At 43.1% G+C, this 13,701-nt stretch overlaps 1 non-coding gene across 1 annotated transcript; it reads left to right on the top strand.

Moving 5' to 3' along the window:
- The first annotated feature begins 2,923 nt into the window (after window positions 1-2,923).
- On the top strand, window positions 2,924-2,995 carry TRNAQ-CUG (transfer RNA glutamine (anticodon CUG)). Its single transcript has one exon. It is a non-coding gene; the product is annotated as a tRNA-Gln (tRNA).
- The last annotated feature ends 10,706 nt before the right edge of the window (window positions 2,996-13,701 follow it).

The raw sequence follows: 13,701 nt of genomic DNA, 5'->3' as shown, positions 1-13,701 counted from the left end.
GTGCCCTGGGGAGTGGCTCGCATCGCCACCCACCCACCCCAGTATGGAAATTCGTAATGCGTAATGCGCAAAAAGAGCTCACGGCTGTTCGCTGGGGCGAGCGGCGTTGCGCACCAAAATCCGAGCGTGTTCGGAGTTGTGGGGGGGGGATTCCCTTATTTTGTTGACAATTTTTGCTCAGAAATGTATTGCAACCGTGATGTCGGTGTCGGCAACAGCAGCAGGGGCCACCGATCTAACCACTGCTGCGTGAAGGCATCCCAAAAGCCATGATCATGGATAGTAAACCACTGCAACCGGCGTTCCTTCAATTTGAAGAATTAAAAAAAAACTACACGAATTCTCTCTCTATCTCTTGAAGGCCTCTCGGGACTGCAGACCTCGACATTGGCATTCAGTTCCTGGACGTACCGCTTACGCAAGAATTTAAATTATACAAATGGTTATACAGTTATAATAGACCCTGCACACGATACTGATTTTCATCGCTTAATCTATTCTGTGGACGTACTCTCAGACGCGTTCCATTCCTTGGCCGCCACTTAGTGGCGTAGTAACTACATGATCAACTCGGGGGGGGGGGGGGGGGTGCGGCAATCGGTCAAGTGGGGTCCCAATATTTAATTTGTCTCGCACGGTCGAACCTAGGCTGCTTATATAGCGTGATTCCTCTTGCCTAATCACATCATTGCACTCAAGGTCTCGAACATTTAACACTGTAGGGGCGCTCCATCTTCGCAAAATTCAACCACTACAGCTCAGAAGTACCTGCCAGAAATAATAAGTAATATTTAAAAACAACTTTTTTTTTTAAAACACGCTTTTATGAAATGTACCGTACTAGTAATGGCAGGACTCCACGACTCCAGGAAGTGGCCCCGAAGCTTGCCACAACGTAAGGGGGCCGTGGCCAATTAGACCCAATCCGAAACATAACATAAAAAAGAACGTTTAAAAATATATACTTTCATTTTTTATGACAGAATACCGTATTATATTGTTGGTTCTTTCGGTAAAGTCACGTAGAAGGGTCACGTATAGCAGCTGAATAATCTGAACCCACGTTGATTTTATATCTGGAGGGAAAAACCGGAGGACCCGAAAAAAATCCACGCGACCACGGGGAGAGAGAGACATGTACACTCCAAATATACAACAGGCGTCAGGATCGAACCCACGACCTCCTGTAGACTAGGTGAGGGTAAATTTAGATTTAAAGCTTTCGTGACTGCAGGGATTCATATTCTTGGTTCTTTCGGTAAAGTCACGTAGAAGGGAAACAATAAAGTAATAAAAATATAAAACAATAAACTTCTCACGACGTTTCTACTGCAACACAAGCAATCATCATCAGGTGTGAAAACCACAACAAGAAATGTTGTATTGTTTCCCTTCTACGTGACTTTACCGAAAGAACCAATAATATGAATCCCTGCAGTCACGAAAGCTTTAAATCAAAATAGAATATAGTATTGTCATCAGTGTGACGTAAGTATACCAAGTTTGCAGTCGATACCACATTGGGAAGTGGGTTAAAATTGAGTTACAAGATTTGAGGATACAACAACAACAACGACAACAACAGGCAGAGTGAGTTAAATAAAAGCGTGTAATAATAACAAAAAGGGGAAAACCTATTCTCATTTTTTAGTACTGGCAAAGGATGTCCCATGATGAGCCGAAGTACCTCTTTGCAATAATACGTTCCTGCTCTAATTACATGAAAAGAAGACGTGGAAGGTTACGTAAAAATATTTTCATAAAAATACATTTAAACCACATTTTGAGTGAGGGTTTTTGTACTTTTGACACTGTTGTTGAACACATATCTCACGGTTGTTGTCAAGGCGGCCCCAACTCGTAGCTTTGGCCACCAGGAGAGGCCAAGGTGGGTGCCCCCACGCTAGTAAGGGGCCGTCCATAAATGACGTCACGTGACTTTGGACGATTTTTGACCCCCCCCCCTTCGTCACAGGGCGTCACAAAAAGTCAGACCCCCCCCCTCAAATATGACGTCACAAAGCTCTGCCCCCCCCCCCTAAAAAAATAAAAAATGCTTCAAATCGCTTTAAACTATTGTCATTGTAGTGCGTATTTAATGTGGCGCTGCACCATGATGTTGTGGAGAAAACATTTATTAAAAAGTCTATTTAATTAAGTAGAACGTATTGTCCATATTTATTTAAAGTTGCGCATTTTGATGTGACGTCACATTTCTCAACCCCTCACCCCCCCCTTCGTCACACATCGTCACAAATGTCTGACCCCACCACCCCCCCCCCCTCCTTAGGTGCGTGACGTCATTTATGGACGGCCCCTTACGCGACTTCCGCCACTCCGTCATTATTCTTGACCATCGGCCAGATGCCCACCGTTACTGACCATGTCGTGCCCTGCTCAAGCCCATTTGAACTTTCCTTCGCAGTTTGAATGATTGCGACACGAACCTGCCCGCGTGTGTTCTCTCATCATTGTCGCACTGTTCCCTAATTCACGAACGCGCTCGATCTCGTCAGATCTTGGAAGATAAGCCAAGGGTACGCCTGGCTTGCGCTTGAATGAGCCAACTGCCTCGGTGTGAGAGGCGTTATGGGGCTATATGCTGCCTTGTGTACCGCAGAGTCGCAGTGCACCGACACAATTTGTTGCAGTGTACTTCTATGCTCCAACGTCTGTACTTACCGCCCCCATCAGCACGCACTGAGCAGCGTGGTGAAGCATGGTGAAGTAACCCAACAACCTGCGCGGCGTGGGGAGGCCCCTCATCCAGCAGTGGATCGATAAACAAAGGGCTGTACGTGTGCCATCGGCGTGATGGTATAGTAAGAGGGAGTGTCCAGAGACGACTCTCACAGAACAATTGTAGCGCCCCGTAGCAGAGAACGGCACTCATCTGTAAATGACGATTGTTCAAAGGCGTGGCGGTTCCATGGTGTAATGGTTAGCACTCAGGACTCTGAATCCTGCGATCCGAGTTCAAATCTCGGTGGGACCTACATAATTATTTTATTATACTGTGCCGATGAGTCTTAATTATGATGAAACCGCTCCGCAGTTCTGCATCACTGCTGCTGTCAGTCACATTTGCTGATTTTTTTTTTTCATGGTGACCTAAGACAAGATGCCCATAATGCACGAAGAAGTAGACATCACAGAACGACTTCTGAGATTCCCTTCAAGTCATTTGTTGTCTCTACACACAGGGGGCACTACATTGCCCCACGTGTCCCGCTATAGAGAGACTTTCGTAGCCAAGATAGGCGAAACACTATATTAAATGTGGTAGCGTTTATTTGTGTATATATGCAGTCATTTGTGAATCGGCGGAGATAATAAAACCTTTACACTTGAAAACAAGGTCTAATCGCAGGTATCTGAAACCTGGATTTTAACCAAGGCCCTCAGCAGCACTATCACTGTGCTCTGACCCCTAAGTCAACCAGACACCTGGTGTCAGGATAAAAATATATAATGTCCATGCTAACTACTGTTTATCAATAATAAACATGGAATGAATGTGTTCAGGAAATAAAAAATCCATGAGACTTACAGTTCTTTCACATTTGACAAACTGCAGGGTCCACTCGTATGGTCTCATCACCACTTTCGTCGATTTTCAGAAAATCCCCTTGTTACACTGTCGAGAGGTGGCTCAACGACCGTTCTTCCAGTCTCACTCCCACCTGGCTTTTGGGCTTGGACTTAGTTAGATGACTCTAGGTTCCATTCCAATGCCTGGCGTGGTAACTTGCCCTCCCCCAACTTACATACGTGCCCCACTCATCGCAGCCTCCTCCTCTCAATGATGGCCACAAATGGTTGATGCCGCCACACCTCGCCATCGCCTATTTCTGTTCAACCCTTCCGTTGTTGCACAGTAATCATCTAACCTCAAAGGTCAGCACTTATAATATCCCAACAAATCTGGCTTAAGTTCTTCACCTTGGTTTCTGTCTTGTTAACCTGCATGATAGACACGTGGCCCACCCATCACAACCTCCGTTTCCATCTTTAAGAATGTTTTGGTAAATATTAGCAGGACTGCGAGAGATGGCAATAGCTTAGGGAGGCCTTTAATCCAGCAGTGAATCGATCATGGCTGATAACAATGATGGTGATGCGCAGGATCAATGTTGGGTGACTGCATCTGCCCTTTCCTCTGTCAACTCACTTTGTATGGTTAGGATGGTCAGTATGTGGAATTACATGCACTGCTTACATTGACATAATTTTAATCCTGTGTTATCATTAATTATTATGGTAATTTAATACATTTCTTTGTTACCACTCTCCCCTTGCATCAAACCTGCTCAATGTCGAGACCCTTTCCAGCTCGTTCACCCAAATATCTTCCCTGTCGCCATTTTCTTTGGCTTTCTTCAGCGATTTTGCTCGATTGTTTGTTTTGAGTTGGGTTTGAAGACTGGTCTGCCCGATTTCCTGGGGGGGGGGGGGGGGGGGGGGCTGCCTGAGAGAGCATCGGACTCTCCCAGGGTCTTTCTGAGAGCTATGGTAGTATGGCAACTCTTGAGGCCTATCTTTGAGACAACGTGGTAGTTGGAGGCTTCCTTGGGGCCTGTGTTTGATACGATGTGGGGGCTTGTGAGACTGTAGATGCCTGAGTGACGATGTGGTAGTGGATTAGACTGGCCTTTTCATCCATCTTGTTACAGAACCTCAGTTATTTTGACTTTGATTGCTTTTGTGCCCCATTTTGTGTGGTCCCATTGTGTGATGTGTTACATTTGTTGTCATTTTGTATGTGATCAGTCTCAAAATGTTCCCTTTTTTGCCTGGATGTTTTGTATCTCTCGTTTGCGTTGCAAAGCCAGTCGAGTCCCTGTTTGTGGAAATGCGCGCTCAATCACTAAACATTCTTGTTCATATCTTGACTTAAAGCTTTCGTGATTGTAGGAATTCATATTCGTTGGGTCTTTCGGTAAAGCCACGTAGATAGAAAAATAATACAACGATTAAAATAACTATATCACGATGTTTCGATCGCAACACAAGAAAAAAATATATGGCCAAATTTTTTTTCCTGCCTCAGCAGCTCTCCCGCTTTATTTTTCACCTGATGGCGATTGCTTGTGTCGCGATCGAAACGTCGTGATATTGTTATTATTTTTTTATCTACGTGGCTTTACCGAAAGACCCAAGGAATATGAATTCTAATTCATCTAAATTTCAAGGTTTATTTCCATATACTGTCGTATAATTCCAAGCACACTCCCTGGTGTTGGAGGAGCAATTAAGGTTCAGCTTGAAATATATACGCACGTGTGTTTTCCACTATCCCAGGAAAGACAGATGTTTACGACGAAAATAATAAGTTAGGACCCTCGGTGTATCCAAAAATAACCACAGAAGTGCTGCTACACCCCCCCCCCTATCCATGCACCCATGTGCCACAATTAAACGCGCCACAGAGTCATACAGTCACGCGGGATGACGCATTGGTGTGTTGTATAAATAGCCGATTGTGAGTGGTGATAGTTCTAGCCATGTTCCCAATGGGCTAAAGCTATGTGTACTGTGGGCTTTATATTCAGGGCAGCAAGACCCCAAAAATATCAGCAACATTGAATGACTACACGCAAACGCTGGTTCGGTTTTGACACGCGGTTTTCTCATTCATTCGTTAATAAGATTTGTGCTGCGCACACGTTGAACTTTAAAGTATATATTCAGGAGCGCGGGAGAATACACTAAGCAGAGGAGGGAGAGTAAAGTATTACACTCCTGACAGGAAGGAAGACGACGCCGATGTGTGATGCAGTGAGAGCGAAGGGAGGGAATTCCAGGCAACCGGAGCAGCGCCGTTCGCATTGTCTGGTTCGAGACACGGGCTTGACGAACATCGGAGGTTGAGAGATGGAAAAGACAATGAATGGTTTACCCAGCCTCAAAATTAGTACATGGTGCGGTGTGTATACATCGCCACTAGGGAGACAAAGGCGACCGGGCGTGGTGCTGGTTACCCACCCCCTTCGCGTGCCGTTCCGGCCTTCATCTGTGCGCTAACAGCACTTGCCCCAGCAGTTTGTAATGACAATACGGGGGATCTTTGTGTGCTTTGTAGCAGACAGGACAGCGACTCTGTAGAAGACGCGTTGTTTAAATGAAAGCCATTGGAGTTGATTTAGAAGGCCAGAGGAGTGGGTGATGAGATCGTGTCTGGTGACTAGTGATCCAGTTGTAAATGCGATTTAAGATTCTTTAGATGTGTGTTTTATACACGCTCATTAGCGGCCAGGCTGCAATTATGCACTCCCAGACGTATGTTGGTCGAATGGGTTGTGTACGAAACTTGTATGCGCAGAGACAGACATATGAATGAAACATTTTGATACTGGTAAGAACCTCCTGGTTACACCACCAGCCCACAGGGGATTATTGTTTCCGTCCATCGTGCATCCAAAAATGGGAGGGGTGGGGCTGGGTGGAGAGGGGAGGGTGGGGAGGGGCTGGGTGGGCAGGGTGGGGAGGGGCTGGGTGGGGAGGGAGGGTGGGGAGGGGCTGGGTGGGTGGGGAGGGGCTGGGTGGGGAGCGGCTGGGTGGGGAGGGGCTGGTCACCCCGTGGTGTCCTTATAAAACTCAATGTTTAACCTACTCACGCCGACTTGTGCCTGCCCTCACAGTCGGGCATATTTGCGGAATACACCACGTGGTCCCGCCGCTCACCCTGGCCATTGACCGAGCAACCCAACGTTCCTACCAGCTCCCTTCGCAGGAATGTGTTTGCTTGTCTCTTCTGTTATTCATATTATAATTATGCATGGATGTTGAACTTATTTCGCACAGGATGTAGCCAACCGTGCTAATCGGAGGTAACGGTGCTGATCGGAGGTGCGAACTATACCCAGTCATCAGAATACAGTGAGGGAAAAAAGTATTTGATCCCCTGCTGATTTTGTACGTTTTCCCACTGACAAAGAAATGATCAGTCTATAATTTTAATGGTAGGTTTATTTGAACAGTGAGAGACAGAAAAACAACAAAAAATTCCAGAAAAACGCATGTCAAAAATGTTATAAATTGATTTGCATTTTAATGAGGGAAATAAGTATTTGACCCCTCTACAAAACATGACTTAGTACTTGGTGGCAAAACCCTTGTTGGCAATCACAGAGGTCAGACGTTTCTTGTAGTTGGCCACCAGGTTTGCACACATCTCAGGAGGGATTTTGTCCCACTCTTCTTTGCAGATCATCTCCAAGTCATTAAGGTTTCGAGGCTGACGTTTGGCAACTCGAACCTTCAGCTCCCTCCACAGATTTTCTATGGGATTAAGGTCTGGAGACTGGCTATGCCATTCCAGGACCTTAATGTGCTTCTTCTTGAGCCACTCCTTTGTTGCCTTGGCCGTGTGTTTTGGGTTATTGTCATGCTGGAATACCCATCCACGACCCATTTTCAATGCCCTGGCTGAGGGAAGGAGGTTACCAAGATTTGACGGTACATGGCCCCGTCCATCGTCCCTTTGATGCGGTGAAGTTGTACTGTCCCCTTAGCAGAAAACACCCCCAAAGCATAATGTTTCCACCTCCATGTTTGACGATGGGGATGGTGTTCTTGGGGTCATAGGCAGCATTCCTCCTCCTCCAAACACGGCGAGTTGAGTTGATGCCAAAGAGCTCCATTTTGGTCTCATCTGACCACAACACTTTCACCCAGTTGTCCTCTGAATCATTCAGATGTTCAGTGGCAAACTTCAGACGGGCATGTATATGTGCTTTCTTGAGCAGGGGCACCTTGCGGGCGCTGCAGGATTTCAGTCCTTCACGGCGTAGTGTTACCAATTGTTGTCTTGGTGACTATGGTCTTAGCTCCCTTGAGATCATTGACAAGATCCTCCCGTGTAGTTCTGGGCTGATCCTCACCGTTCTCATGATCATTGCAACTCCATGAGGTGAGATCTTGCATGGAGCCCCAGGCCGAGGGAGATTGACAGTTCTTTTGTGTTCCTTCCATTTGCGAATAATCGCACCAACTGTTGTCACCTTTGATTTAAAGCTTTCGTGACTGCAGTAATTCATATTCTTAGCTCTTTCGGTAAAGTCACGTTGTGGGGATCACAAAAAAGATCTCCAAAATCTTGAATAAACATAAAATCCAGGTCCGTTTCAACACATTACATAAAATCCGTGATCTGGTTCCGTCTGTAAAAGATGTGATTCCGGACATACAGTACCCTGGTGTCTACAAACTAAGTTGCCTCTGTTGTAGTAGTTACATTGGAGAAACCAAACGCCATGTCTCGGACCGCATTAGTGAACACAAAGCAGACCTTAAACACGGTAGGACCAACATCTCGGCCGTGGCAGATCATTGTTATTATTCAGTAGGCTCACATGGCATTGACTTTTCCAAGACAGAGGTTCTTTGAAAGCCATCTGGCTACCATGAGAGATTCGTTCATGAGGCTATCCACATATACAAGCATAGAGACAATTTCAACCGAGAAGATGGATTCTGGCTTAGCAATCATTGGAAAGATTTGATTAACCATTTCAGGTCTTAATTGATTGTTCATGCTTTCAGTGGCTTTCAGACAGCATACATTAATTTTTCGTCTCCCCCCTCCTCTTTTCAGAACATAGATGGACTAGTCCTTCTAAATAAACTGCCAAATCGCTGCGCGTGGCGCTGACGTTTTTTTAAATTAATAAATACACCGTTTAAAAATAAATAAATTAATGCAAACCGACACACCTGATGACGACCGTTTGTGTTATGGTCGAAACGTCGTGAGAATTTTTTTTGTTTGTATATATTTTATTATTTTATTGTTTCCCTTCAACGTGACTTTACCGAAAGAGCTAAAATATGTTATCACCTTCTTACCAAGCTGCTTGTGCTGCACTGGCCTCTGCCAACTACCACGCACTTATGTACCTAAGGTGTCTTTGCCACTTAGGGAGGACTAATATTATAGATTCAAACAATTGGGCCAGCTTTTCACGTTTACCCACATATTCATTCACATGTAAAGTAGGTAAAGTGAATTGCAAGAATTGTCTTGATCGGTAGGCGTGGAAGATTGGACCATCGTGAGGACGTTAAAAGAACTGGACGTTTTCGAGCATGTCTATTCAACCATTACTTTGGACATACACTTTGCATGAGTCATACATTCTACTGCATATTCAACATTGAATTAATAATACACAAAACAAAGCTCCACAACATTGTACATATGAAACGTTAGTGTTAACTGCCGAAGTTGCTTGCAGGCCAATTAAGGTCAGTGGTCCTCTTGTACCTCGGATAAGCATCGTTGGCGACGTACGGTGCGAAATAAATTCAACAAACATACTCTAAGTTGTATAAGAGGCATGATTTTTAAGGGTACAGAAAATAAAATTGCCTTTCTTAACATCATTTCAGTGAGACAGCCAGAAAATCCAGCAGCAATCTTTGGTTGCAGGAACCTGCTGGCCGTCGCCATTCATTATTACCGTGCAGATTAGAAACTGCTATAAGCTCACTCAGGAAACAACAGTGCAAACTATAATATTGAATTCAATTGTGTGGAAGGCTGTGCCCTGTATTCCCTATTGTTACGATTTATGTCAAGTTAAAATAAAATAAAGAGTTTTGATTTAAAGCTTTCGTGACTGCAGTCATTCATATTCTTAGCTCTTTCGGCAAAGTCACGTTGAAGGGAAACAATAAAATAATAATATATATAAAACAATAAAAATTATCACGACCGACACACCTGATGACGACCGTTTGTGTTATGGTCGAAACGTCGTGAGAATTTTTATTGTTTTATATATATTTTATTATTTTATTGTTTCCCTTCAACGTGACTTTACCTGAAAGAGCTAAAATATGTTATCACCTTCTTACCAAGCTGCTTGGCAATGGTCTTGTAGCCCATTCCAGCCTTGTGTAGGAGAGCTCTTTGGAGGAGAGCTCTTTGGTCTTGGCCATGGTGGAGAGTTTGGAATCTGATTGATTGCTTCTGTCGACAGGTGTCTTTTATACAGGTAACAAGCTGAGATTAGGAGCACTCCCTTTAAGAGTGTGCTAATCTCGGCTCGTTACCTGTATAAAAGACACCTAGGAGCCAGAAATCTTTCTGATTAAGTGGGAGTCAAATACTTATTTCCCTCATTAAAATGCAAATCAATTTATAACATTTTTGACATGCGTTTTTCTGGATTGTGTTGTTGTTATTCTGTCTCTCACTGTTCAAATACACCTACCATTAAAATTATAGACTGATCATTTCTTTGTCAGTGGACAAACGTACAAAATCAGCAGGGGATCAAATACTTTTTTCCCTCACTGTACTTATTTATACTGGAGGAATCCGATGAGCTGTAAAGCTCTTTTTCACAGATGTCCAGTAACTTGGAACGTTGATCCAACTGTTCCAACCACATTCCGACGTTAGCCCAGCGTTGAACATTTGCTGGGTAGGACCCGTGTCTTATAGAGAGGGCCCTTACCTAGAACATCGGCAGTTCACCAGCCATGACTCTGCCCTTGAGACAACGTGTCCAGGGATTGCTTGTGCTCAATCAATGGTGCTAAAATGATAACACTCCCAGAAGGCCCTGAGACCGATGGGGTTTGTGTGAGAAACGCTTTTGGGTTATTTTTTTTTTACGTGGAGAGACGGCTATATAAAGCAGACATTGCTTTGTCTATTTTTTTTTAAACAAAATTGGTGATTCCGTACTGCGGTGGAATTGGCGCATTTATTTTAAACAGTTTTTTTGTGTTTTGATTTAAAGCTTTCGTGACTGCAGTAATTCATATTCTTAGTTTTTTCGGTAAAGTCACGTTGAAGGGAAACAACAACATAATTAAATATATAAAACAATAAAAAAATTCTCACGACGTTTCGACCATAACTCAAACGGTCATCTTCAGGTGTGTTGGTTTGCATAAATTTATTTTTAAACGGCGCATTTATTTATTTATAAAAACGTTAGCGCCACGCGCAACGATTTGGCAGTTTATTTAGGACTAGTCCATCTATATTCTGAAAAGAGGAGGGGGGAGACGAAATGTTTTATAATATATGCTGTCTGAAAGCCACTGTAAGCGTGAACAATCAATTAAGACCTGAAATGGTTTATCAAATCTTTCCAATGATTGCTAAGATAGAATCCATCTTCTCGCTTGAAATTGTCTCTGTGCTTGTATATGTGGATAGCCTCATGAACGAATCTCTCATGGAAGCCAGATGGCTTACAAATAACCTATGTCTTGGAAAAGTCAATGGCATGTGAGCCTACTGAATTAGAACAATGATCTGCCACGGCCGAGGTGTTGGTCCTACCGTGTTTAAGGTCTGCTTTGTGTTCACGAATGCGGTCCGAGACATGGCGTTTGGTTTCTCCAATGTAACTACTACCACAGAGGCAACTTAGTTTGTAGACACCAGGGTATTGTATGTCCGGAATCACATCTTTTACAGACGGAACCAGATCACGGATTTCATGTAATGTGTTGAAACGGACCTGAATCTTGTGTTTATTCAAGATTTTGGAGATCTTTTTTGTGATCCCCGCAATGTAGGGTAAAGTGATGATACCTTTTTTGGATGTCCTAATTAAAAAGAGACCTGATGGTTCAATGAGCCACTCTGTCTACAGGAAAGCTACCCATACAGATGCTTATCTGAAACCGGATTCCCACCACCATCCATCACAGAAGAATTATCTCATTAAGACTCTGTATCATAGAGCCCAATGCATATCCGACCAGGAACACATAAGCAGTGAACTCAAGCACGTACACCAAGCTCTTAGGGCTAATGGTTACTCCGACTATACAATCCGCAAAGCTATCACTCAAACCATGAAGAAGAACCCTCTTGAGGAGCCTTTCAAAACCATCACTTTACCCTACATTGCGGGGATCACAAAAAAGATCTCCAAAATCTTGAATGAACACAAGATTCAGGTCCGTTTCAACACATTACATAAAATCCGTGATCTGGTTCCATCTGTAAAAGATGTGATTCCGGACATACAATACCCTGGTGTCTACAAACTAAGTTGCCTCTGTGGTAGTAGTTACATTGGAGAAACCAAACGCCATGTCTCGGACCGCATTCGTGAACACAAAGCAGACCTTAAACACGGTAGGACCAACACCTCGGCCGTGGCAGATCATTGTTCTAATTCAGTAGGCTCACATGCCATTGACTTTTCCAAGACAGAGGTTCTTTGTAAGCCATCTGGCTTCCATGAGAGATTCGTTCATGAGGCTATCCACATATACAAGCACAGAGACAATTTCAACCGAGAAGATGGATTCTATCTTAGCAATCATTGGAAAGATTTGATAAACCATTTGAGGTCTTAATTGATTGTTCACGCTTACAGTGGCTTTCAGACAGCATACATTATAAAAAATTTCGTCTCCCCCCTCCTCTTTTCAGAATATAGATGGACTAGTCCTAAATAAACTACCAAATCGTTGCGCGTGGCGCTAACGTTTTTATAAATAAATAAATGCGCCGTTTAAAAATACATTTATGCAAACCAACACACCTGAAGATGACCGTTTGAGTTATGTTCGAAACGTCGTGAGAATTTTTTATTGTTTTATATATTTTTTTTATTATTTTGTTGTTTCCCTTCAACGTGACTTTACCGAAAAAAACTAAGAATATAGTTTTTTTGTGTTTAGTTTGTTGTCCTTCCCCCGCACCTCCGATGAGCGCGGTTGGCTACGTACGGTGCGAAAGAAGTTCAATATACATACAAAAAAACAACTCAGCACATCCGTCCGTTTGTAAACACTACCTAAAAATAATATAAAATAGGCAACGTTTTGGGAAATTGCCCTTTTTCATGGCACATAAAACGTGTCATTAAAATAAAAATCACACTTTAATTTTTGTATTATTTGATATGCTATGAATAAGGGCCATTGCTCGAAACGTCGAATATTATATACCCCCCCCCCCTATATACCTGTCAACCCCTTATCAGTGCCTAGCTTATTACAGACCAATTCAGACATTATTGTTCACCCCGTGCGCCTTATAAATATCAACGTTCATCCGACAAAGTATGATCATCATATGGGAGAAAAATTGTCAAAAATAAGTAATATTTAAAATACTTTTTAAAAACACGTATTTATGTTAAAAATTCGGTCACAGTCCCTATGATCACTGTTACATTGCATTTATGGCTTTTATTTTGGTGATTTCGAAAAGTTTTTTTTTGTTTTGGCCATGTTTTTGTTTATTGTAGTACGGAGTTAGACTGATGGCCTTAATCTTAGTTGTCTTGTGGTTGTTGTTGTTTGACTTGCATCCCACTGGGATTATTGCACACAGCGTTGGTGTACGGTGCTATTTTAGGAATATTTTGATATTTTTTTCCTGTATTTTCTGTTTTTGCACAGTCACATAATCACTTTAAGATGTTTTCTTGTTCATGTTTTTTGTTTGTTGCGTTTGCACCCGATTCAAGAGCCGAATGGCTCACAGGGCTATACCTAATAAATGAACTATGGACTATGAAGCTTGCCACAACGTAAGGGGACCGTGGTGATTTACAGCCAACGTTAGTTGAGCGTGGACAATTAGACCCAAGCTTACACATAACATATAAAAAGTGTTTTCATTTTTTTAATGATAGAATATAGTGTTGTCATCAGTATGACATAAGTATACCAAGTTTGCAGTCGATACCACATTGGGAAGTGGGTTAAAATTGA

Source organism: Petromyzon marinus, chromosome 35, assembly GCF_048934315.1.
Source record: "Petromyzon marinus isolate PM22_M1 ecotype Great Lakes invasive population chromosome 35, UKy_Petmar_22M1.pri1.0, whole genome shotgun sequence".
Taxonomy (NCBI): Eukaryota; Metazoa; Chordata; class Hyperoartia; order Petromyzontiformes; family Petromyzontidae; genus Petromyzon; species Petromyzon marinus.
Note: the sequence above shows the minus strand (reverse complement) of the source record. Positions and strands in the feature narration are given on the sequence as shown.